This window comes from Hemiscyllium ocellatum, unplaced genomic scaffold (assembly GCF_020745735.1).
Source record: "Hemiscyllium ocellatum isolate sHemOce1 unplaced genomic scaffold, sHemOce1.pat.X.cur. scaffold_302_pat_ctg1, whole genome shotgun sequence".
NCBI classification, from domain to species: domain Eukaryota; kingdom Metazoa; phylum Chordata; class Chondrichthyes; order Orectolobiformes; family Hemiscylliidae; genus Hemiscyllium; species Hemiscyllium ocellatum.
The window spans coordinates 250,197-277,654 of NW_026868284.1; the positions used below are offsets into that span (position 1 = coordinate 250,197).

At 45.8% G+C, this 27,458-nt stretch overlaps 1 long non-coding RNA gene across 1 annotated transcript; it reads right to left on the reverse strand.

Moving 5' to 3' along the window:
• Positions 1-1,755: 1,755 nt before the first annotated feature.
• Positions 1,756-26,306, reverse strand: LOC132812788 (uncharacterized). The gene is made up of 4 exons (XR_009643785.1): positions 26,222-26,306; positions 25,480-25,586; positions 20,931-21,983; positions 1,756-2,522 (listed from the first exon to the last, which is right to left on the reverse strand). It is a non-coding gene; the product is annotated as an uncharacterized LOC132812788 (long non-coding RNA).
• Positions 26,307-27,458: the final 1,152 nt, after the last annotated feature.

The following is a 27,458-nucleotide window of genomic DNA, read 5'->3' on the forward strand; positions in this document are numbered from 1 at the left end:
TCATTAACCTGCGAGTCTCAGATCAGGTTTCCTTTGTCTGTAAGGCAGTCTGTAAGTGCGCGACACACCTGCTTTTCTGAGGGGAAACAGAGACTCTTTTCAAAGGAAATAAGTGGCAGATCACTGAGAATGGTTTCTACTGCAAACCATAAGCAGGGAAGTGTTTTTCCAAAGAATTCCAATCTTTATCTATAAATCTGATGGTATCTGTGTTTGTCAGTTTGTGGAGGATTCAGCCCCTTTGTTCTGAGCTGTTTTATACAAGCAGTTGGTTCATTAAGTCTTTGCCAAGAATGTTGTTTACTTTCCCCTTTTACTGTGATTCTGCAGGTTAGAATATTCTGAGAGTCAATAATGTCCAATAACTGAACATTGAATGATTTTGACTCTTAACAGAGCAGTTGCCTTGTTTTCAGCTAATTATTCATGTTTTTTATTTCCTGGTTGAGTTGAATGTTACAGAAACAGGCTCTGAGCAATGTTTCCATTCACTTGTGTTGGAGTCACTGACAGCCACATGGTCAGTCAGTTTCAGGCTGATGGATCAGTTTCTCTGACCTTGTACATGATGACACTGTTGGAGTATTGATGTTGTTGTTAACCACATTAACTGGGCTGGAGTTGACTGATCTTACATTGCCACTTTCTGAACCTCAGGCTGTCTCTCTGGGCAGTAAGTCTCCAAAAACAGTAATGTGACAATGCGCAAGGATCATCTGTTTTGATTTAAATTGTGATTGTAGCACTGCTGCTTCACAGCATCAGGTGCAAGGTTGGAGTCCAGCCTTGGTCAACGGCCTGTGTGGAGTCCCCACATTCTCCCCATGATAGTGTGGGTCCCCTCCAGGTGCTCTGGTTTCCTCCCACAGTCCAAAGATGTGCAGGTGGATCAGTCATGCTAAATTGTCCACAGTATCCAGGATTGTGCAGACTAGGTGGATCAGCCATGGGTCATGCAGTGTTACAGTGATAGCGTGCTCTGGGTGTGATGTTCTTTGGATGGTCGGCGCGATTTGATGGGCCAGTGCTCTACTTCCACACTGTAGGGACTCTATTCTATGATTGAGGATAAAGGCTACACAGCCGGGTGTCCTTGGAGAAGGACCATGTGGTGTGTATCAATTCTCTCGATGCCTTTAGATAGAGGTGGGCACCGCAGGGGATACAGTGCTTTATCCCCACTGCTGCCCCCTCCCCACAACTCTACTTTGATTTAGTCCCTTCTCACTCTGTCACTTGTAATGGTTTGCTTGGCCCGTAATGGGCTTACTTTGGAAATACTCAATTGGTTACACAAATGGTTTACTGTTGGTGATGATATGTCTAGATTAGAGTGGTGCTGGAAAAGCACAGCAGGTCAGGCAGGATCCGGGGAGCCGGAAAATCAACGTTTTGGCAAAAGCCCTTTTCCAGCACCACTCTAATCTCGGCTCTGGTTTCCAGCATCTGCAGTCCTCACTTTTGCACTGCTGGTGATTATATGTTAACCAAAAGCAAAATGGCATAATGATGATGTTGATGGTGGGAAGGTTGCTGTGATAACATTTCTGTGTCAGGGAAATGGGGAAAAAGAACGCTTCGCAGCTCATAGAAGGAGACCTGAAAAGCAATTACATCAAACCAAAGGTTCAGACAGGGAGGGAATATTTCCCTGGAGCTTGAGTAACTGGAAAGTGATGGTGTCCGTGACAAAAGGGATTTTGTTTTACAGTGGTTGAAAGTTTTAAAACTGTTATATTCAGACAGTTTAATTTATTTTCTTTAATTTTATTTGCTGTGCAAAAAACTTTTACAACATTTTAAAACCAAAATTTACAAACTTTGTGTTAAAGATAAATGTTAAATAAAATCCATCAAACCTTCCCTCACTGAAACCTGTTGTGGAAGTGCAATCTCCTGGAGAATCCCTGCCCACTCCTTCCTACCCGGGCTCCATGGCTATATACATACCTGGGAGATAGCAGCAGGAGGAGACCATTCAGCCTTTCAATCCTGCTCCACCATTCAATGGGAAACAGCTGACCATCCAGCTCAGTCTCCTGTTCCTGCTGTGTTCCAATCCCCTTTCATGACTTTACCCCGAAGAACTATATCTTAGTCCTCCTTTGGCTTCGCTACCTTTTGTTCCAGTGACGTTGCGGTGTTACTGTGTGGGTGTAGGCAGGGGTAATGTGATGGTGCTGCCTCCTGGAGGATGCACTCAGCATCCCTCATCATCCTGCAGTAACATCAACTGGGGTTCAGCAACTAGAGATAGAAACCATTTCCAGGATATGGGCATCACTGGCTCAGCCAGCATTTATTCCCCATCTCTAGTTACCCTTGAGAAGATGGGAGTGAGCTGCTGTCTTGAACCATTCACAGTCCATTTGGTGCAGATAGACCGACAATGCTGTGTGTGAGTGTTGCAGGATTTTGGCCGAGTGATTCTCTATCTTTGGTTCTTCAAATGCTGGTTAACATAATCACAATCTGCACATGATTTTGAGATTTCAGTCTGCAAATCTTCACCATCTAGCACCCTGTATAAAGGAATATGTACAGATTAGAAATTCAGAGCAGACAATTCTAGCTTCTCTGGAATATCTTTTTCCCCTTTCTTCCCCCGAAGCTGTTACCCTCCAGCCCACTTACTCTCTCCCACCATTCTGACTCTGCTACCCCCTAGTGTACACCCTCCCCATTCTCATGGAGTTACTGATAAACAGATCCATGCCACCGCTTCCCGTCCCTGGTTAGACTCTGCACCCTTTCTGGGTTCACTTCCTTTCCCTTCAGTTGCTGCAAGTCAATAATGTAACAGCAGAATGAAACAAAAGGAAACAGAAAGGGAGGTGGCAGATCCTGGACAGAAGAGGAACCTTCAGTCTGGGAGAATGGGTCAGATCCTTCTTTGTTTCCCATTTGTTGATTCCCAGCATTACAATGAATTGGGGATGGAGAGTGGTCCTACATGGGTGTGGTGACCCCCTAACAGATCAATACCAGAAGCAGATGCATCCCTTCCCCAGCCAATCACAGTGTGAAATACTTTCTGCAAAGTATACTTACCTAAAGCACATGCTCCAAAACCCGCCCACATTCTGTACATGTACAGTGATGGGTTTCCCCACACACGTGTGGTCCCTGCCACAGGGATTGTGGGTGTTGTAGTCCCCAAGAAGCCACTGGAGCCCTGTCTCTGGAAAGTGTATGAAAAATGTGGACTGGAGGGTGTTGTGTATAGGATCCCCATTCAGACACACAGGACATATGGGCTGTCACTGGGTTTTACTGAGACACCTGCTTCCACAACCTGATTTTCTGATGTAAGGAATATAGATTCAGCCAACTGGGGCGTGGGAAGTGAATAGGAGGAGCAGATTTTAAGCAGAGGTGGCTCAATGGTTAGCACTGCTGACTCACAGTGTCAGGGACCTGGATTTGATTTTAGCCTTAGGTGACTGTGTGGAGTTTACACGTTCTCCCCGTGTCTGAGCGGGTTTCCTCTGGGTGCTCCCGTTTCATCCCACAGTCCAAAGATGTGCAGGTTAGGAGGATTGGATATGCTAAATTGCCCACAGTGTCCATGCCTGTGCAGGTTAAGCCATTAACCATGGGAAATACAGGGAATGGGTGAGTCTGAATGGGATGCTCATTATAGGGTTGGTGTGGACTCCATGGACGAATACCCTGTTTCTGCACTGTAGGGGTTCTATTCTAATTTCATGAAGAAGAATGTACCTATCTCAATGTGCTGTGAATCTGTGGAATTCCCTCTTCAAAATGCAGTGGATGCCAGGACAATGAGCAGATTTAATGAAGAGATACAGATGTTGAATTTGCAATGAGATGAAGGGTGAGAGAGAGCAGGCAGGAAAACCCAGCTGAGACCGAGGTGAGCTCAATCATCACCGTATTAAATGGTGGGGCTGGTTCGAAGGGCTGCATTGCCTCTCCTGTACCCAGTGCTCATCTTCTTATGGTAATAACTGGAAAGCTGAATCCAAAACTCACCACCCTCCCCAAAGGAGTCATGATTTGGAGATGCTGGTGTTGGACTGGGGTGTACAAAGTTAAAAATCACACAACACCAGGCTGTAGTCCAACAGGTTTAATTGGAAGCGCACTAGCTTTTGGAGCGACGCTCCTTCATCAAGTGATTGTGGAGGGCTCGATCATAACCCAGAGTTTATAGCAAAAATTTGCAGTGTGATGTAACTGAAATTATACATTGAAAAATTAATTGTCTGTTAAGCCTTTCATCTGTGAGAATACAGTGATAGTTTGACTTCTTTCATGTGTAAATCACAAAACCCTTCTTTTTAAAGTTGCATTCTCAGGTTAGCTGCTAACAATGGTTTATAGTGAGACAATATGTTGAAGGTGTTAGTTCCCTTTGTTCTCTGCCTATGACCTGATGTTTAGATTGATCCTCTCTCCACAGTCACCACGCTAACATGGACTTGGCTGTACCTCAGTAATTTTCCCAGTCACACTGACATTTGAAATATTCACCCACGGACAGAATACACACCTTCCCTTCCACATGAAAAAGGCCAATGATATTCAGATTGGCACGGATCAAGTAACTATCAAAACTGAAAATGAAGTTCAATTTAAATTTCTCATCTGCAAATCTGCCCTTTCAGTTCTCTACAACAGAGAAAACAAGTCACCACCGTTAACACAGGATGGAAATTCATAAGACAATTATAGTATTAAATTGCAGTTTCTTTGTTCCCCCAAAGCTTTAAATCTCAGTCTCACAATTTCTCTCTTCTGTGAACTGAAATCCAAAATAATCTCCTCACTCCTTCCCTCCACACCTAGTTCTAACACTCTCCTCTCTTTGAATTCAGCTTCCTAGCTCCTGCCTACAGACTAAAAACCAAAAAAAGGGGTGGCACGATGGCACGGCAGCCCCACAGCACTAGGGTCACAGGTTCGATTCCAGCAATCCAAAGATGCGCAGGTCAGGTGAATCGGCCAGGCTAAATTGCCCATAATATTAGATGCATTAATCAGAGGGAAATGGGTCTGGGTGGGTAACCCGAGGGTCGGTGTAGACTGTTTGGGCCGAAGGGCCTGTTTCCACACTGTAGGAAATCTAATCTAATCAAATCAATGAGTCTGACTCGGAGCCTCCTGGGTGTTGGTGAATCCTCCCTACACCTCCCAGGGCTTCCTTCTGGGACAGAACGGACTGACGTTTTCCCCCCCAATCTGGAACCTCTTATTTATTCCCCTACTCCGATCCTCTGATGAGAACCATCCTGCACACACTGGCCAAATCATATCTGGTTGAATAAAAATGAACTAAAATGAATGTTCCTCTCCGTAACATCCCTGAATCTTCACCCGAGTTCTGATAACTTTCTGCAAAATACTCCCCCACTGATACGCCGACCACTTGTCCCGATACCAGGGGAGGGGCCATTCCCCTGGGACCTGTTCCCAGAGGGAGGAAGGGAGTGAGCTGCCAATGAAAGATCAATCCCACACACCCACAGCCGCTCTCCCTGGCACTGACCCACCTTGCACATACACCAACAATTGCCCAGCACTGCGCCCATGCACTGGTCTCCCCTCCTGCTGAGCATGCTCCAGATCACACAGGAGCCTGAGTGATTGACAGCAGCCACTGCCCAATAGGGTGGAGGGGGCGGGGCTGGAGGACTGGGACAATGGGATTGTAAACAATGAATGAATGTGGAGGACACTGGGGGATGGACAGGTCAGTGAGGGACATGAGCAGTGCAGCAGCAGGAGGGGATCCTGGACAAACTGAGCAATGGGAGAGTCTAACAGGAGAGAAACTACAGGAAGGTTTTGTTTAGAGGCTCAGGCAGGGACAGCTGGGAGACAGTATGGCCTGGTGGCTTGGGCAGGTTTTCCAATCAGCCACTTCAAAGATGCTGTCACTCAACTTTGAACCTGATCCTCCTGGTCCAGAGGTAAGGACACTACCACCATTTCTTAGTGGACTAGAGGAAAGAAGGGAAGATGTTCTCCGTCTCACTCACATGGAAACTCCATGAGCTCCTACCACTTACTGTCTCTGGTGGGGATGGAGGAGACAGAGCAGATGGGAGCAGGGTTAGGGATATAGGGACTGCCTTTGAAAAGGAACTCACTGTGTTGGTGATATTAATAAGACTCGATACACAGTCACTAACACAAAGCTGGTGTACGTGAACTTTATCCAGAATATGAACACCCATAACTGGGTGACGCAGACTCCAATGTACAGAGTTAAGTCCTGTATACTATTAACAGCTTTGTGTGTGAGAAATCACGTCTCATGAACTTAAGTCAGGGCAAAAGGGTGGAAATCATCTACATGGTCTTCAGTAAGGCGTTCAAGAAGGTTCCCCATGGGAGATTAGTTAGCAAGGTTAGATCTCACGGAATACAGAGAGAGAACGAGCCGTTTGGATACAAAACTGGCTCAGAGGTAGAAGACAGAGGGTGGTGCCAGAAGGTTACTTTTCAGATTGGAGACCTGTGACCAGTGGGGTGTCACAAAGGATCGGTGCTGGATCCACTAATTTTCATAATTTATATAAATGATTTGGAAGTGAATATAGAAAGTATTGTTAGTAAGATGACATCAAAATTGGAGGTGTAGTGGACAGTGAATAAGATTATCTCAGATTACAACGGGATCTTGGTCAGATGGTTGAGGATTGGCAAATGGAGTTTAATTCAGATAAATGTGAGGTGCTACATTTTGGAAAAGCAAATATTAGCAGGATGTATACACTTAATGGTAAGGTCCTCGGGAGCGCTGCTGAACAAAGAGACCTTGGAGTGCAGGTTCACAGCTCATTGAAAGCAGAATCGTAGGTAGATAGGATAGTGAAGAAGGTGTTTAATATGCTTTCCTTTATTGGTCAGAGCACTGAGTATAGGAGTTGGGAGGTCATGTTGCGGCTATACAGACATTGGTTAGGTCATGCTTGGAATATTGCGTGCAATTCGGGTCTCCTTCCTCTCAAAACAATATTGTGAAACATGAAAGGGGTCAGAAAAGTATTACAAGCATGTTGCCAGGGTTGGAGGATTTGAGCTATAGGGAGAGGATGAATACACCGTTTTCCCTGGAGCGTCACAGGCTGATGGGTGACCTTATAGAGGTTTATAAAATCAGTAGGGGCATGGATAGGGTAAATACACAAGGTCTTTTCCCTGCGGTGGGGAGGAGGTACGATGGGGGGTGGGAGACAGAGGGGGGAGACTGAGAGGGGAGGGTGACGGTTAGCTTGTAGATCTACAACACAATCCTGTTCCTGTTTTCTCCCCATCCCCTTCAATCCCTCTGAAGGGCTCAGAGTAAGTGCACAGACCCTGGAAAATAGAGCTTTAGGGTGACCAAGTGCTGAAGGTTGCATTTGGGACGTTGACCTTTATTAGTCTGTGCACTTTATCAATAAATGGACCTGGGTTCAATTCCACTGTTCTGGATTCATGTCAGTGGCCACAGACACGCCTGTCTCTGACCCTGACGACTGGATCCCCTGTCACTATAGCTCTGCCATTCTCCTTCCTCCCGTTCTGTGCAGCAGAGCTCTCTATGGGGTCATGAACCTGGCTGTTGCTGATTTCCCCTGAGAGGCAACCCCATCTGTTCCCTCCCTTATAGAATCCCAAGCGGTGCACAATATCTGTATGAGAAGCGAAATGATCATGGGGCGTCCTGCACTCCCTTCCTGAGCCTTTTGCTTGATATGATGGTCACCCATTCCCTTTCTGCCTGTGTAACCCTCACCTGCAGTGTGACTAACTCACTAAACGTGCCGTCCATAGCATTCTCAGTATTGCTCCACAGTGAGTCCACTCTCAGCTCCAGGTCTGAAAAGCAGTTTCCCAGTAGCTGCAGATGGACACCCTTCCTGCACACACAGCCGTCAGGGACACTGGAAGTGTCCCTTATTTCCCACATTGTACAAGAGGAGCGCCCCACGGGTCTGAGGGCTCCTGTAACAATGTGTCTCTAGTTTCAGCTAGTTACTCCCATTAGGAGAATTTAAGTGAGCAAAAACCTTCCTTCTCTTCCAACATTTCCATTATCATCAAAAGCCCCGATCTTTACTTAAGCTGACATTTTACACTTTAAAAACTGTTTTAAAGAAAACACTCAGCAGGTATCGCTTACAACTTGGCTGTTCCCTTTGGGAACATGTGAATTGCTGAATGGCCTGGACTAAAACTGAAGCTGTGGTTCACCTTCTCCCTGTCTCCCCTCGCTCTATTTACACCCAACTCCAAAACACTCTCATTGAACCAAGCAGCCCTCACGGTGCAGCCCTGTCATTTTCATTGTCTGCTCACACCTACACTGCCCTCAGCCTCCTGTACTGTTCCAATGCATCTCAATGGGAGCTGAAGAACTGCATCTCATCTTTCAGTTCAGCCCTTTGTAACCCCAGAGTCAATACGGACCTCAGCAGTTTCTGAATGAACAGACAGTTGTCAAAACCTGGAACATTCCACCCGAAATGGTGCTGGAATTTGAGTCCATAAGGAATTTTAATCAGAAGCTTGCAGGGAATTGAAAATGAGGAGTTTACAGGTTAACATCAGAAAGTGGGTGATTGGGTCTAAATCTGACAGTTCCTATGTAGAGACGAGGTGTAATTTGGACAAATCTGCGTTCCCTCTCAGGGCCCAGAATTGAGCACAAACCCAAAGGGTGATCCCTTGGAACATCTTTCTGCTTTTTGCTTGAAAAAAAGAGATACTTTCCCACAGACAGAACAGACACACCTTTCTCCTTCCCCAGTTAAATGTCAATGGTATTCCGATCCTGATGACCCTGCTGACGATAGAAAGTTGATTTTGAGATCCCTGTCTCAATTATTAAATAAAATCCTATAAAATGAATTCACAAAATAAAACTCACAGTCAGTGCAGGCTGAACAGTAAAGACAAATACTTCTCTTGGTATGTGTTTGATGTGTAAATGCTCCTCTTCAAATCACCCCGACCCCACCCAGGAAGAGGATATGCCCATGCGCCTCGCTGTACCTTGTCCCCAATAAAGATGGTGGCCATAACCCAGAACCCATCACCGCCTGAGGCCCACAGCCGTTTTCCCATTTGCTGTAAACGTGGGACCAAGAGTTTCTAATTCAGGCCTAACTACCTGTACAGAGTGTAATTAAACCCTTCCAGTCTAAACTGATCCAACTCCCCTTTCCCGTTTCCTCCTTCTGCACACACTAAGGGTCACTCTAGGTCCAGTGACCCTCACTCAGAACTGACTGCAGCTGGGAAAATTAGAATCCCTACAGTGTGGAAACAGGCCATTCGGCCCAACAAGTCCACACTCACCCTCTGAAGAGTTTCTCAACCAAACCCATTCCCCGACCCTATTATTTTACATTTACCCTGACTAATGTACCTAACCTATACATCCCTGAACACTACGGGAAATTTAGCTTGGCCAATTCACCTTACTGCACATCTTTGGACTGCAGGAGATAGGGGGTAAAGAGTAAATAATAGGTGGGGACAGAGCCCAAAAGAAAAAATAACATTTGGAAAGAAAGGAGTAGATAACAATCTGCTGGGAGGGTGAATAGCTGTGAATGGAGGGGACAGGAACCTGTGTCTGGCAGCAGCTCAGTGGAGGTGCTGGAAATGGCAGTTGATGATCTACGTTCTGCTGCAAAACTGACCCTGAGCTTCCAGCTGCCTGCTACTTTAACACACGAGCCTGTTCCCTGGCCAACATCTCTGTCTCATGCTTACTGCAGTGTTCCAGTGAAGCTTGATGCAAGCTGGCAGAACATTCCAGAACATTCCAAAACACACATATTTCAAGGACTGCAATTTCCCCTCCTACGTGGTCAACAATACCCTCCAGTGTATCTCCACCACTTCCCGCACCTCTGCCATTGAACCACACCTCTCCAACTGCAACAAGGATAGAACCCCCCAGTCCTCACCTTCCACCCAGATACAACGCATCATCCTCCGCCATTTTCACCACCTACAATCAGATCCCACCGGAGATATATTTCCCTCTCCATTCCTTTCAGCATTCCACAGAGACCATTCCCTGTGAATCCTAGTCAGATCCATGCTCCCCAACAACCCACCTTCCACTCACAGCACCTTCACTTGTCAATACAAGAGGTGCAAAACCTGTGCCCACACCTCCCCCTCACCTCCAACGGACCATTCCCCATCCAGCAGAGATTTTCCTGCACATCCAAACACCTCACCTATTATGGCCTTTGCTTTCGATGTTGTCTCCTGGGACACCAACTTGCGGAATGTTTCAGGGAGCATTTCTGGGACACATGCACCAACCAACCCCACCATCCTGTGGCTGACCACTTCAACTTCCCTACCCACTCCTCCAAGGACATGCAAGTCATGGGCCACCTCCACCACCAAATCCCAGCTACCCGACGCCTGGAGGAAGTAATTGGGACCCTTTAACCACAGAATCAAGGTTTCCTCATCTCCCCTCCCCTGCCTTATCCCAGATCCAACCCTCCAACTCGACACCACGCCCTTAAACTGTCCCACCTGTCCACTTTCCTTTCCAATTATCCACTCCACCCTATCTCCATTACCCTCTAACTACATCTAACCATTGCCTTCCTAGCCCACTTCCCACCAACACCACACATCCCTCTTATTTATCTCTCAGCCCTCTTACTTCCCACCCCACTCCCAATCCCGGCATTCCTGATGAATGGAATATGCCCAAAACGTCGATTATCCTTCTCCTGGGATGCTGCCTGACCTGCTGTGCTTTTCCAGCGCCACATGTTAACGCAAGTTGGAAGAACAACACCTTATCTTCTACTTGGGGACCCTGCACCCCTCTAGCCCCAGTATCAAAATCAATAATTTAGGTCCTGAACTCTCCAGTGTCCTAGCGCCATAGCCTCTTAACCCACACACCAGGCCTTGTTAGTACATAACCTACCATTACACATTAGCTATAGTTAGCCACTAACAGTCCCCATAAACAGCTATTCACCCTCCCCCAGCCAGATCGTTATCCACTCCTTTGTCCAACTGCTCCCATCTCTTTGGACTCTATCACCACCTATCATTTACTCCTTAACCCCGATCTTCTGCATATATACCAACATTTTTTTTCAGTAGCATCAGTTCTGAGGAAGGGTCAGCAGATCCAAAATGTTAACTCTGATTTCTCTTCACAGATGCTGCCAGACCTGCTGAGCTTTTCCAGTATCTTTTGGCTGTTGAGTGAGATTTACAGCATCCGCAGTTCTTTTGGTTCTAATTTACCAGGAATTTCTAATTCAGGTCTAGCAGCCTAAAACTGTGCGTTTATAAACCCTCCGAGTCCACAATAACTCAATTTCTTCCCCAGACTTTGCAGTCTCTCCCACTCCCTTCACACTCACTAGGTCCCCCCCACCCCCTCACCGTGACACTGCGCCTGCACAGCTCATGGCCATGTGTTGGCCTGCTGGACCCACCCCAATTCACTCCCATTGGCCGAAGGATCACGCCAGTTCTCCTATTGGTCTGAAGCTGCTGTCAATCACCTGGGCCCCATTGTGACATGAGTGGGCTCCTCCCAAGAGCATCGGATGCTGAGGGGTGACCTCATAGAGCTTTCTAAAATCATGAGGAGTATGGATGGGAAAAATAGACAAGGGCTTTTCCCTGGGGTGGGGGAGTCTAGAACGAGAGGGTGTAGGTTTAAGGTGAGAGGGGAAAGATTTAAAAGGGACCCAAGAGGCAACTTTTTTCACACTGAGATGGGTGCCTGTATGGAATCTTCTGTTTGGGGAAGTGGTGGAGGCTGGTACAGTTACACCATTCGGCATCTGGATGGGCATGTGAATAGGAAGGGTGTAGAGGGATATGTGCCAAATGTTGGGATATCTGGTCGGCATGGACCAGTTCGACCAAAGGGTCTAATTCCATGCTGTATGTCTCTATGACTCTGCCCTGGGATAAGCTTCATCATTCACAGTGAATGGGGCAGTAACACAGAGGACAAGGGTTTGGGGCTATTCAGCTGTACTGGCCGCTCTGGAGATGGTGCCAGTCTATCCCAACTCACCTCCCATTTGTCTGTAGACCTCCAAATCCTTCCTTAAAAAAGTTACATTCTAAATTCGTTTTCTCAATAACTACTGGATCTGCATCCAGCTGGCGGACAAACTGTTCCAGATGCTCAGAACTTAGTGAGTAATATAATCTTCACATTTTTAACCTGTTTTATTAGCCATTTACCTGAAGGTAGTTACTCAAAATTGTGACGTTAATAATTTCTCCCTCTGTCTCTCTGTAAATTAAATATCCTGGAAAGAAATCTGCTCCTGGTCGAAATTCCTGCCTAACCTTCTCAGCTCCAAGAAGAATTAGTTGATCTTCTGCTAACTCTCCATAAAATAGAAACCCATCTTAATTTTAGTAGTGCCATAAAGATGTACAGCAGAGAAACAGACCCTTCGATCCAAAACTTGTCCATGCTGACCAGATATCCTAAATTAATCTCATCCCATCCACCAGCTCTTGGCGTATATCCTTCTAAACTTTTGCTAATCACATACAACATCTCAAAGGCATAATTGGGTAATTGTACCAGCCTCCACACTTTCTCTGGCAGCTCCTTCCACACACGTACCATGTTCAGCTGGAAACATTGCCCCTTAGATCTCTTTTCAATCTTTTCCCTCACACCTGAAGCCTGTGCCCTAAGCTTTGGACTCACATATCCTGGGAATAAGACCCTGGGATTTCACCCTATCCTTGCCCCTCACAACTGTATCCGATGCTCCAGGGGAAACAGCCCCAGCCTATTCACCCTCTACCTATATAGCTCAAACCTGGCAACATCTTTGCACATCTTTTCCGAACCCTTGCAAGTTTCACAATATCATTCCGATAGCAGGGAGACCAGGACTGAAAGCAGAATTCCAGAAATGGCTGAATCAATGTGCTGTGCCACTGCAAAATGACATCCCAACTTCACTACTCAATGTAGTGACCAGTAAAGGCAAGTACACTAAACACCTTCTTCACTACCCTGCCTATGATTCCACTTTCAAGGAACTATGAACCTGCATTCCAAGGTCTCTTTGTTCAGCAACACTCCCCAGGACCTTCCCATTAAGTGTATAATTCCTGCCCTCATTTGCTTTTCCAAAATTGAGTATCTCATATTTATCTGAAATAAACTCGACCTGACAATCCTCAGCCCATTAGATTGAAGTCCCATTGTACTCCGAGGTAACCTTCTTTACTGTCCAGTGCACTTCCAATTTTGATGCCTACTGTAAACCTACTAACTATACCTCATATATTCACATCAAAATAATTGATATAAATGATGAAAAGCAGTGGACCCAGCACTGATCCTTACACCATATTGCTCATCACAGGCCTCCAGTCCGAAAAGCACTACCCTCCATTTCCAACCTTCCCGCCAATTTGTATCCAAATAGCTGGTTCTCTCTGTATCCCATGGTGTCTAACTTGCTAACCAGTCTGTTATGTGGAACCTTTTTGAATGTCTTTCTGAAGTCCAAGTTAGTGATGTATGTACAAAGCCATGCTGACTATCCCTAATCACTTCTTGCCTTTCAAATTACATATAAACCTGTCCTTCAGAATTCCTTCCAACACCTTGTCTGCCACTAACTTCAGCTCACCTGTGTATTGTTCTCAGGCCTTTCCTCATCACCTTTCTCAAATAATGATCAGGTCCCATAGATTTACTCAGCTTTCTGTATAAGACATCGAGTACAACCTCCTCTGTAATATGGATATTTGTCAAGTTATCACTATTTATTTCTCCAAAGTCTCTAGCTTCCATATCCTCTTTCAGTAAAAGCTGACATGAAATCCTCGGATAGTATCTCTCCCACCTTCTGTGGTTCCACAGACAGCCTTGTTGATCTTTGAGGGTCCCTATTCTCTGCCTGGTTACTCTTTTGTCCTTAGTGTTTTGTAGAATCTCTTTGGATTGTCCTTAAACCTCCTTCCCCCCAAAGCTCTCTCACGTATCCTTTTTGCCTTCCTGTTTTCCCTCACGTGCACTCCTACTGCCCCTATACTCCGAGGGATTCACTCAAACCCAGCTGTCTGTACCTGCCCTATCCCACCTTCATCTTTTTGACCAGACTCTCAATTTCTCTAGACACACAGCATTCTCTACACCTACCAGACTTGGCTTTAACAGGAACATACTGTCCATGTACTCTTGTTGCCTCATTTTCACAGGCCTATGGAGGCAATCGCAGATGAGGACATGGAAACAGTCATTCTCAGTAAATAGGTAGTGTTGGGAAAGATAACAGCCCAAAAGTACATGGGTCTCCTGGCCGTGATGGAATGCATCCCAGGGGACTAAAAGAGATTGTGAAGGGTCTATTGTCCTTCCTTGCTAGAGGGATGGTTATGCTGCAGCTATACAGGATGCTCGAGAGCATAGCGTCAAAGTAAGGTGGTATCAGATTTAGGACAGAGATCAGGCCTGCTCCTGCTCTTATTCCTTCTGTTCTTCTCTTCCCACTTTCCAGCCGTCCCTTTATCTGGGGGTTGCAAAGAAATATTGAAAGTTCTCGTCTTGTACTGTCAAAATTCACCTTTGTCCAATTTTGAACACTAACTTTTAGATCTGATCTATTATTTTCTGGAACTATTTTAAAACTAGTAGAATTATCGTCAGAGAATCCCAAGTGTGGAAGCAGGCTATTCGACCCATCACATCCACACTGACCCTCAGAGTCTCCTACGTTACCCCTGGAACGCTGCATTTCCCAAGGCCAATCCACATAGCCTGCACATCCCTGAACAATATGGGCAATTCAGCCTGGATTATCCACCAAACCTGCAAATCTTTGGACTGCGGGGGGAAACCAGAGCACCCGGACGAAACCCAGACAACCTGAATAAGGTGATCATCCTGTTCTTATTTCCCAGTTCCACCCAAGTAATTTCAATGGGCGAACCCCCATGAATATCCTCCCTAAGCACAACAATGATGTTATCCTGAATCAAACACACCATTCCACCTTCTCTCTTATCCCCCTTTCTATCTTTCCTTTTACATCTATTCCCTGGAACATGAAGCTACCTATCCTTTCCAACCTAAGCCATGTTTCTGTAATACCCACTATATCACAGTACCATGTTCAAAATCCTATCTTAAGCTCAACTGCTTTCCCTGTAAAACCTCTTGCATTGAAATAAATGCAGTGCAGTGCTATCAAAATGACAGACTGATGGGCAGAGGGGGTGGGATGGCCCTATTGGTGAAGGATGACGTTCAGTCCCTTGCGAAGGGGGAGACACGAATCAGGGGATGTAGAGTCAGATGGGAGGGTGACTAATGTTATCCCACATTTCAAAAAAAGTTGGGAGAGATAAAACAAGGAATTATAGACTGGTTAGCTTGATGTCAGTGGTGAGAAAGATGCTGGAGTCAATTATAAAAGATTAAATTATGGCTCATTTGGACAGCAGTAATAGGATTCGTCAGAGTTAGCATGGATTTACAAAGGGGAATATACTGATTGGATTGAAAATTGGCTGGCTGACAGGAAGCAAAGAGCAGTGATAAACGCTTCCTTTCGGAATGGCAGGCAGTGACTAGTGGGGTACCACAAGGTTCGGTGCTGGGACCGCAGCTGTTTACAATATACATTAATAATATAGATGAACATACTAAAAGTAATATTAGCAAATTTGCTGATGACACAAAGCTGGGTGGCAGGGTGAAATGTGAGGAGGATGTTATGAGAATACAGGTTAACTTGGACAGGCTAAGTCAGTGGGCAGATGCATAGTAGACTCAGTTTAATGTGGATAAATGTGTGGTTATCCACTTTGGAAGCAAGAACAGGAAGGCAGATTACTATCTAAAAGGAGTCAAGTTTGGTAAAGGTCAAGTACAACGAGATCTAGGTATTCTTGTACATCAGTCAATGAAAGCAGGCATGCAGGTACAGCAGGTAGTGAAGATAGCTCACTGCATGCTGGCCCTCATAACAAGAGGAATTGAGTATAGGAGCAAAGAGGTCCTTTTGCAGCTATTCAGGGCCCTGGTAAGACCGCACCTGGAGTATTGTGTGCAGTTTTGGGCTCCACATTTGAGGAAGAGCATTGTGGCTATTGAGGGAGTGTTGGATAGGGTCACGAGGATAATTCCTGGAATGGCGGAATGATCATATGTTGAAAGATTGGAACGACTGAGCTTGTATACCCTTGAGTTGAGAAGAATGAGGGGGGATCTGATTGAGACCTACAAGATTATTAAAGGGTTGGACACTCTGGAGGCAGGAAGCATGTTTCCATGATGGGTGAGTCCAGAACCAGAGGACACAGGTTAAAAATAAGGGAGAGACCATTTAGAACAGAGGTGAGGAGAAACGTCTTCACCCAGAGAGTAGTGGACACATGGAATGCACTGCCCCAGAAGGCAGTGGAGGCCAAGTCTCTGGATACTTTCATGATTCCACTGATTGTGGATGGTCAGCCATGATCATAATGAATGGTGGTGCTGACTCAAAGGGCAGAATGGCCTATTCCTGCACCTATTGTCTATTGTACCTTGTCAGTCCGACCTCATTCTGTGCCTTGCCCTTGCCTGTCTAACTTCTCAACGGTACCAGCCTCAGGGTTACCTCCTTTCTCACTATCTCTTTAGGATTACCCCCACGCCCTCACTGGTTTAATGCCTCCCGAGTAGCACTAGCAAATCTCCCTGCTTGGATATTAGACACCTTCCAATTCAGGTGTAATCCATCCTTCTTATGCACGTCAATTCTACCCCGGCAGAGATTCCAATGATCCAAAAATGGGAATCCTTCTCCCCTGTATCAGATCCTCGGCCACGCATTCATCTGCTCTACCCTGCTATTCCTACTCTCACTAGCATGTGGCACAGAGAGTAATCCAGATATTACTACCCACAAGGACCTGCTTATTATCCTCCAGGCTAGTTTGCAATATTCTCTCATCAGGACTTCATCCTTTTCTCTGATGTCATTGGTATCAATGCACAGCGACCTCCCACTGATCATTCTCCCCTTTCAGAATATTCTGCACCCTCGGAGCCATCCTTCACCCAGGCAGTAGGGAGGCACCACCCCATTCTGATGTCTCACTGTCAGCTACAAAAACTGCAGTCTGTGCTGCAGACTAGACAGCCCCCTATCACCATCGATCGCATGAAAACAGATATACCTCACATTACACTAGATTCATTACACTAGTAACTTGGCTGTCAGTGTGATATTCCCCTGAGAGTGTGACCCCCGACGCTTTCCAAAACAGTATACTTGTTTGAGGTGGAAATAACCACAAGACTCCTGCACTACTTTGCCCTCCACTCCTCCCTTTCCGAGAGGAAACCCATCTACCTGACTGGATCGGCAGTTTTCCTACCTTTCTGAAACTGACACCTATCACACCCCCCGGCTCCTGTAAATTCTTCATTACCTTTAACTATCGCTCCATCTGATCCATGAAACCCTACAGGATTTACGTCCTCACTTCCTGCAGACAATCAGGATCATTGAAACTTTCCTTAATCTCCTACATCCAACAGGAAGAGCACATCACTGTACGAATGGCCATCTCTGCGCCTTAACACAGAAAAAGGTGCACAGTCTTACAGCTTTATAAAACTCTACTCTAGAATAAATTAGTACCAATATTTTATGATACATTGACTAAGTTTTTAAATATAAGATGTGTATTTAAAGAAGTAAACCGTCACCAAACTGAATGTTGTAGCTTTACCTAAATAAAACAAACTAACATTTATCTTTGAAGAGACCAAAACCTTGTGAGTCACAGATGAACAGCACTAAACAGAACCTTTGGTCAAATTTGTCCATGCCGACCAGATATCTGAACCTAATCTTATCCCTCTTGCCAGCACCTGGGTCATATCCCTCTAAATCATTCCTATTCATGTGAAGTACCCAAATGCCTTTAAAATGCTATAATTGTCAGCCTCCACCACTTCATCTGGCAGCTTATTCCATACACGCACCACACTCTGCGTGAAAAAGTTGCTCCTTAGTTCCCTTTTATATCTTTCCCCTCTCACCCTCAACCTATGCTCTCTATTTCTGGACTCTCCTACTCAGGGAAAAGACCTTGTCTGTTTACCCTATCCATGCTCCCAATGATTTTATAAACCTCTATGGAGGTCACCCCTCACTCTCTGATGCTCCAGGGAAAGAAAGCCCCAGCCTTTTTGCTCTCTTCCTGCAGCACAAACCCTCCAACCCTGGCAGTATCGTTGTAAATCGTTGTTGAACGCTTTCAAGTTTCACAACATCCTTCCGATTGACGGACAACAGAATTGCACACAATATTCCAAAAGAGGCCTAACCAATGTCCTGTACATGACCTTCCAACTTCTATACTCAATGCTCTGATCAATAAAGGAATGTATCCCAAACACTTTCTTCAGTATCCTATCTACCTGCAACTCTACATTCAAGGAAACATGAACCTGCACTGCAAGATATCTTTGTTCATCAACACTATCTAGGAGTTTGCCACTAAGTGTATCAGTCCTGTTAAGATTTGCTTTTTTTTAAAATGCAGCACGTCACATTTATCTGAATTAAACTCTATTTGCCACTTCTCACCCATCTGAACAGCATCCTGTTATAATCTGAGGTAAACCTCTTTGCTGTCCACTATACCTCCAATTTTGGTGTCATCTGCAAACTTACTAACTATACCTCCTATGCACATATCTAAATCATATGTATAAACGACGAAAAGTAGTGGACCCAGCACTGATCCTTATGGCACTCCACTGGTCACATGCTTCCAATCTGAAAAACAACCCTCCACCACAACCTTGCCTTCTACATTTGAGGCAGTTCTGTATCCAAATGGCTAATTCTCCCTGTATTCCATGAGATCTAACCTTGCTCAACAGTCTTCCATGGGAACCTTGTCGAGTGCCTTACTGAATTCCATAGATCATGTCCACCTCTCTGCCCTCATCAATCCTCTTTGATACATCTTCAAATAACTCAATCAAGTTTGAGAGACATGCACAAATTCTTGCTGACTATCACTAATCAGTCCTTGCTTTTCAGAATACATGCGCATCTTGTTCCTCAGGATTCCCCCCAACAACTTGCCCAGCATCAATGTCAGGCTCACGGGTCAATAGTTCCCTGGCTTGTCCTTACCACCTTTCTTAAATAACGGCACCACATTAACCAACCTCCAGTCTTTCGGCATCTCACCTGTGACAATCGATGATACAAGATATCTCAGCAAGAGGCCCAGCAATCACATTCCCAGCTTCCCAGAGCTCTAGGGTACATCTGATCAGGTGCTGGGGATTAACCAAGCTGTACGGGTTACAAGACACCCAGCACGTCCTCCTCTGTAAGATGGACATACTCAACATCTATTTCCCCACATTCTATATTGCCCATGTCCTTCTCCACAGTAAACACTGATGCAAAATATTCAGTTAGTATCTCTCCCATCTCCTGCGGCTCCACGTGTGGGCTACCTTGCTGATCTTTGAGGAGCCCTATTCTCTCTCGAGTTACCCTTTTGTTCTTAATGTATTTATAAACACCCTTGGGATTATTCATAACTATTTGCCAAAGCTATCTCATGTCCCCTTTTTGCCCTCCTGATTTCCCTCTTAAGTATACTCCTACTGTCTTTAATGCTCAGGGTTTTTTTTTGGTATTTTTGGATTGGAATAAATGCAAAATATTACATCTTGATAAAACAAACGAGGGCAGACTTACACTAATTAAAAACAGAGCCTCGAGTAGTGATATGGAACAAAGAGGCTGAGGAGTTCGGGTCTTTCAAGTCTGTGCCACATGTAGACAGGGTGGTTAAGAAGGTGCTTAGCACGCTTACCATCATTGCTCAGATCTTTGAGTACAAGAGTTGGGACGTTATTTTGGATATTGGGAAGGCCTTTTCGGGAATTCTGTGTCCAGTTCTGGTCATGCTGATATCGGGAGGACATTATGTAGTTGGACCGGATTCAGAAGCGATTTACCAGGATGTTGATGGGAATGAATAATTTGAATTCTAAGCAGAGGCTGGATAGGCTGCGACTTCTTTCACTGGCGCGCAGGAGGCTGAGGAGTGACCTTATTAGATGTTTCTGAAATCACGGAGGGGTGGTTTCAGTAATGTGAACAGAAGGTGTCCTTTCCAGGAAGGGACACGATTCAAGACTGGGTACATACCTTTGAAGGTGACAGCAGAATGGCTTTAAAAAGTCGTTTGGGATTTTTTTTATTTTTGTTCAGGTAATGGTTTATGTGTGGAATGAACTATCAGAGGAAGTGGTAGCTGTGAATCAAATTACAACTTTAGGGTGGCACGGTGGCTCAGTGATTAGCCCTGCTGCCAGGGCCCCAGGTTCGGTTGCAGCTTTGGACAACTGTCTCTGTGGGAGTTGCACATTCTCCCAGTGTCTGCATGGGTTTCTTCCAGGGGCTCCAGTTTCCTCCCTAATGAGAGAGCAGCCCTATGGTCTGGGAGGACAATGCTGCCTTTACCTTTTACACAGTGATGCCACTGTGTCTCTGGGGTGGGGAGAGGGAATGCTGAAGGTGGGGGATGGGACACCACTCAGGCACAGTGCTTTGTCCTGGAGGATGTTCACTTTCTTTAATATTGTTGGGGGCTGCACTGATGGAGGCAAGTGGAGAATGTTCCAACACAATCCTGATGTGTACCTTATAGAGAGCAAACAGACATTGGGGAATCAGGGGTTTGGGGAAACTGAGGTCGTTCTCCTTGTAGCAAAGGCAATTGAGAGGAGCTGTGACAGAGGGGTTTAGAAAAGTTACACGTTATAATAATCAACCTTACACCCATCAGCTCATTATACAAGGCTTACAAGACACACATTAAATGTTTGGGAAGTTTCAAAGGAGAACTTTTATGTAGCAAATGGGATTCAGATGGAATACAATACTCACACACAATGCGAATATCCAGGTCCTGATGAACTGACTAATTCAATCAGAGTTTGGTGTTACAATGACTGAGATTACCATCTGAATGTCCACCTGTAGTATCCTGTAATACACGTTTATAAAAGCCATCACTGTCAGTTCAGGTTAGAAACTCGCACCATCCCCTCCTCCTGGCCCAGGATGACTGGACACATTACTCCTTGTGGAGGTCAGCAGTCAGTTCAGGTGGAAATCTATGTTGGTTTCTCGGAGTTTCCACCTTGGAATTTCATGTGACTGAACAGGGCAGATCTTTGACACATGGGACCGAATATTCCAAGAATCAGTGAGATGTGGAGAGCAGGATTTGCTTGTTTTATTTCCTTCCGTGCTGCCGCTGTGCCTCATCAATAAGACATGGGGTGTGAAAGGCTCATGCAGTTCGATGGGCAAGTTGTCTCCATTCTGACCAATGGGCAGCAAGCTCCTCCCATAGAGTATCTCTAAAAACAGAGCAACTCTGCATGCTTCACACTGCCCAGTGTTCCCAGTAAATTCTTCGAAGAATGGGGGTAGGGGGGAACTCCTGGAAAAGGCATAACTGTAAAGTTCTAAGAGGATTGTGAAGAGAGAGAGATACATAGGAGAAGGGGGCAACAAGTTGCCAGATGGAGTATAATTTAGGAAAATGCAAAGTCGGTCATTTGGGAGGGGATAATAAGAGAACAGAGTGCTATTTACATGGTGGAAACTGTAGAAAGCTGCACCAAAAAGGGACCGGGGGGTCATTGTGCAGGAAACACTGAAAGGTAGCAGATTCTGGGTCAGTCACGAAATCAAGGGTTCTGTTTCAGATTCACCAAGTTTAAGGCAACGCCGACACGAGTAAGGGGTTTCAGTAGCAATGGAGCTGGGGTGAGGTGGAGACAAGCAACATTTTAGAGATTGGAATTCCTGGTGTTTTTGATTGTGCAGATGTCTGCTCAGAAGGTCACCTTGGGGTTCCAGATATGACAAGAATGTTGTGAAGAGTCTCGTTCTACCTCAGACTGCACCCAGCGAGAGGGAGGGGCTCAGCTGGAAGGGAAAGAAATTTGTATTAGCATCTGAAGGTAATGTGTTTACCCATTACAATGTTTCATTGTAGGAAATTGCAGTTAATCGAGTAGTGGGAATGTGATAAGCAGTTTGGTAACTGAGCAACAGTGGAGCAATGGAGAGGGATGATGGGGAGGGAGAGCTGGGCATCGTCAGTGTACATGTGAAACCTCACACTGTGCTTTTGGACAATTTCACCTCCTGACAGTATGTCGGTGAGATACAGGAGGGACCAAGGATAGATCCTTGAGGGACACCAAATACAAGGAATTCAGAAAGGAAAGGGATTGTGGAGATGGAGCAGAATTTACAAATGATGGTGAGGTCAAATGTTAGTTTTTTTGCAGAATGGATGAGAAGGACATAACCAGGAAAGACAGACAGACAGAACAAGGAACAATACCTGTGATTTGGCGAGGGGGAGTGATGAGGAGGAAACAGAGTTGGAATGTCTGTAGTTTAGTGAGACTAGTAAAAAATCAAGATGAGCTCCGATAAGGCTTGACAAGAGACTGGAGAAAGATGTAAGTTTGGGACAAAAATCAGGAACACCATGTGAGGCAGTTTGTCTCAGTGGGCTAGTGGGAGGGAGGGAAGCAGCAGAGGCAGCTGGTCGGATTGTCTCAGTCTTAGTGACAGAGAAACTCAGTGTGCTCTTGTTGTTGGAGAGAAGGATGAAGGAGACAGGATGATGGGCAGTGTTTTACAGAGAAACAAAACCGGGGTTAGTGATATTTAAAATGAATGAACAAAACTAATATATTTAACTTTTATCCAGAATATTAAAATGTACAACTGAAGTCATCGTTCGAATCCCAGCTCGGCAGATGGTGGAATCTGAATTCAAGGAAAACATAACTGGAATTAGGAATCTCCTGATCTCCATGGAACCATTGTCAATAGCGAAAAAAATCCTGCCATCCCGACAGTGGCCCAGCCAACTACTCACTGTATTAATCACTGCAAAGTCTCAACAAAGGAATGAAACTGGATGGACCACTTGGCATCGAACAGGGCATTAGGAAATACAACCACAGAATCAGCCCTCTCGACTCTGCAACATCTTGCTCACTAACATCTGTTTTTTTGTGCCAAAACGTGGCGAGCTGTCTCACAGACTAGTCAAGGAACAGCCTGACACAGTCATACTCACAGAGTAATCCCTTACAGATAATGGCCAGACACCAACATCACCATCCCTAGATATCGAGAGTGTGGTGATAGAAAAGCACAACAGGTCAGGCAGCATCCGAGGAGCAAAAGAATCGACATTTCAAGCCTAAGCCTTTCATCAGCCTGACCTGCTGTGCTTTTCCAGCACCACACTCTCGACTCTGATCTCCATCTGCAGTCTTCACTTTCTCCTGAAATTTCTGGATATGTCCTGTCCCACCAGCAGGACAGACCAGGCAGAGGTGATGGCACAGTAGTGTACACACAGGAACCATTTGCCCTGGGAGTACTCAGCATTGACTTTGGACACCAGGAAGTCTCATGGCTCCTGCTGATTACCACGTACCGTGCTCCCACGGCTGATGAATCAGTTCTCCTCCATGTTGAATAACACTTGGAGGAAGCACTGAGACAATAACATAGTGACAAGCCTACTCTGGGTACAGGATTTCAATTTCCTCTACCAAGAGTAGCTCAGCAGCAGGATTACTGACTGAGCTGGTCGGGTCCTCAAGGACATAGCTGCTCAACTGGGTTTGCAGCAGGCGGTAACCGAACCAGCAAGAGGGAAAAACATACTAGATCTTATCAGAATGAATCTACCAGCTGCAAATGTATCTGTCCATGACAGTGTCGGTATGAGCGATAACTGTTGTTATCCCACAGTCTTTTTGGAGACAAAGCTTCACCTTAAAGTTGAGAAAAACCTCCGTTGTGTTGAGTTCTTCTATCATCATGCTAAATGGGACAGATGTAGGAACTCAAGTTGGACATCTCTGAGGCACTGTGGGATTACAACAACAGCAGAACTGTACTCCAGCACAATCTGTAATCTCATGGATTTGTAAATCCCGCACACCCATCACAATGGACAGGTAAGGAGGGCATGCCATGAGCAGCACCAGGCATACCTTAAAATGAAGTGCCAACCTGGTGAAGCTACCAAACAGGACCATCTGCATAATCAAACAGCATCAGCAGCAAGCAACACAGCTAAGTGATCCCACAATCAATGGATCAGATCAGAGCTCTGCAATTGTGCCACACCCAGTTGTGAATGGTAATGGACAATTAAACAACTTGTTGCAGGAAGCACCACAGATATCCCCACCCTTATTGATGGAGGGGTTTCACACATCCATGCAAAAGATAAGATGACAGCATATGCAGCAATCTTCAGCCAGATGTAAAGGGGATGAAACATCTCAGCCTTTTCCAGTGGTTCCTAACATCACAGATGTGAGCTATAAGCCAGTTCAATTTAGTTCGAACAATATCCAGAAATGGTTAAGTAGTGTAAAGGCTATGGGTCCTGCTAACATTCTCGGCAATAATACTGACAGCTTGTGCTCCAGAACTTGCCACCCATCAAGCCACATACTGCTCCAGCACTGGCATCTACCGACAATGTGGAACATTGCCCAGGAATGTTCAACACAAAAACACAGGGCAATCCAACCCCGGCAATTTCCCTCTGTCAGTCCACACTCAATCAGAAGTAAAGTGATGGAAGACGTCATCAACAGGGCTATCCATCAGCAGCTGCTCAGCGACAGCCAGCTGAGTGACACTCATTTTAGGCTCCACCAGGGCCACTCAGCTCCCGATTGTGTTACTGCCTGATTCACAACCTGACCTCCAGCTGAATCCCAGTGGAGCCCAGTCCCACTCCAACACAACTATTTCTAGCTGATTCCAACCTCATCTCAGCTCATATACTGAAACTCTCATTCATCATGTGTTATCTCCAGACTTAATTGTCCAAACACACTCCTGGCCAGCCTCCCAAATTCAACCACCCTGTAATCTCAAGAAAAATTGAAAGCTGTGTTGCCCACGTGCTCACTTCTCCCCAAACATGTTCATCTGTCAATAGGATCCTATTCATAAGGAACAACAATTTAAAATTCTCATTCTGGATTTGATTCCTGGCTGTGATCATCCCTAGCTCCCTGCACCATACATCCTTTGAGGCCTCAACAACCATTTTCTTTGAGACTCCCAACGACTTGTTAATTCATTACTTCAACTATGTGGCTGATTCTACAGTTGCGACAGCACTATGGTCTGGAATTTGCAGAGAAAACCTCACAGGTCTGCTTTCCACCGTTAAGACCTGCTTTTTGGCAATGCTTTTGATCACCTGACCTAATATCTCCATCTCTGGCCTTATATCTAAAGTTCTCAACAGTATTTTTGTGAAATTATAAGCATGATAATAAAATTACAAACTGTTCTTGATTTGGACATTATCTTCAAATCATCACTGTTGCTGTAATGAATAATCTGTAATGTCTCTTACCCAACCACATTGTGGGAGCACCTTCACCACACAAACTGCAGCTGTACAAGAAAGTCAAACATCACCCTCTCCCCAGGCAACAGGGCTTTGGCATTAATCACTGGGATCTGTGGGAGGAGAAACACAGTTGATGTCTCAGGGAGTGCAAAACGGATTACAAGGAATGAAAATGGTTCAGAATTTGATAGTCAGAAATGGAAGGAAAATACACTTGCTTATTGGAAAAAAGAATTCTTGACAGTCAAAAATATTCAAGATAAAAGTAATCTGATAATAGAGCAGCACATGGTCAGGGGCTGGGCCACAGTGAAAAACTCGTTTACAAAGGGTCTATAAAAGTAATAATACAGTATTAAACAGACCAAAAATACCCCCATGGTTGGAGACTGAGGAAGCTAGACATTGACAAAGTGGTCCTGAGGGAGCCCAGAGGTGAATCAGAGCAGGATTGGCTGCTGTCGTCACAATGACACTATACCAGAGAGAGGCTGCACATGCGCCTGGCTGCACCTTGCCCCCTACAAAGATGGCGGCTCCGCACGTGTCCAGGGAATCGTTGTCCCAAATAAAGATGGCGGCCTCACTCAGGCCTGCAGCCGCTGAGGCAATTCCCCATTTACTGCAAATACGGGACTGAGACGTTCACATTTGAGTTTTCCGACATGCACAGTTTGTTTCTAAAACCTCTCCGCTCATAGCAACACAGTTTTTGTCCCGTTTCCCAGTTTATTTCTTGCCTTACCGTCTCCTTTCTCTCCATAACTTCCCGAGCATTCATTACAGCGACTCTGTCGGGCGCGAGGGTGATCACATGGTTTACTTTAGCTCCGCCCTTCATTCCCTGTGATTGGTTGAAGGACTAACCTCCCGCTAGGTCCTCCAGCTCCGCCCACCGTCCTTTCATTGGTCCGGTGCTGACATCAATCACCCGGGATCACTGTTGGCTGGAGCATGCGCAGTGTGTCCTGCTTGTGCTGAGATGTTGGGTCATGTGATGGGAGGTAACAACAATGACTGCAGATGCTGGAACCCAGATTCTGGGTCAGTGGTGCTGGAAGAGCACAGCAGTTCATGCAGCATCCAAAGTGCAGAGAAAAAGCCCTTCATCAGGAATAAAGGCAGTGAGCCTGAAGCGTGGAGAGATAAGCGAGAGGAGGGTGAGGAGAAAGTAGCATAGAGTCCAATGGGTGAGTGGGGGAGAGGATGAAGGTGACAGGTCAGGGAGGAGAGGGTGGAGTGGATAGGTGGGAAAGAACACAGGCAGGTAGGACAAGTACGGACAAGTCATGGGGATAGTGCTAAGCTGGAAGTTTGAACTAGGGTGAGGTGGGGGAAGGGGAAATGAGGAAACTGTTGAAGTCCACATTGATGCCCTGGGGTTGAAGTGTTCTGAGGCGGAAGATGAGGCGTTCTTCCTCCAGGCATCTGGTGGTGAGGGAGCGACGGTGAAGGAGGCCCAGGACCTCCATGTCCTCGGCAGAGTGGGAGGGGGAGTTGAAATGTTGGGCCACAGGGCGGTGTGGTTGATTGGTGTGGGTGTCCTGGAGATGTTCCCTGAAGCGCTCTGCTCGGAGGCGCCCCCTAGTCTCCCCAATGTAGAGGAGACCACATCGGGAGCAACGGATACAATAAATGAAATTAGTGGATGTGCTGGTAAAACTTTGATGGAAGTGGAAGGCTGCTTTCGGACCTTGGTTAGAGGTGAGGGAGGAGGTGAGGGCACAGGTTTTACAGTTCCTGCGGTGGCAGGGGAAAGTGCCAGGATGGGAGGGTGGGTTGTAGAGGGGCGTGGACCTGACTGGGTAGTCACGGAGGGAACGGTCTTTGTGGAAGGTGGGAAGGGGTGTGGAGGGAAATATATCCCTGGTGGTGGGGTCTTTTTGGAGGTGGAAGAAATGTCGGTGGATGATTTGGTTTATGCGAAGGTTTATAGGGTGGAAGGTGAGCCCCAGGGGCGTTCTGTCCTTGTTACGGTTGGA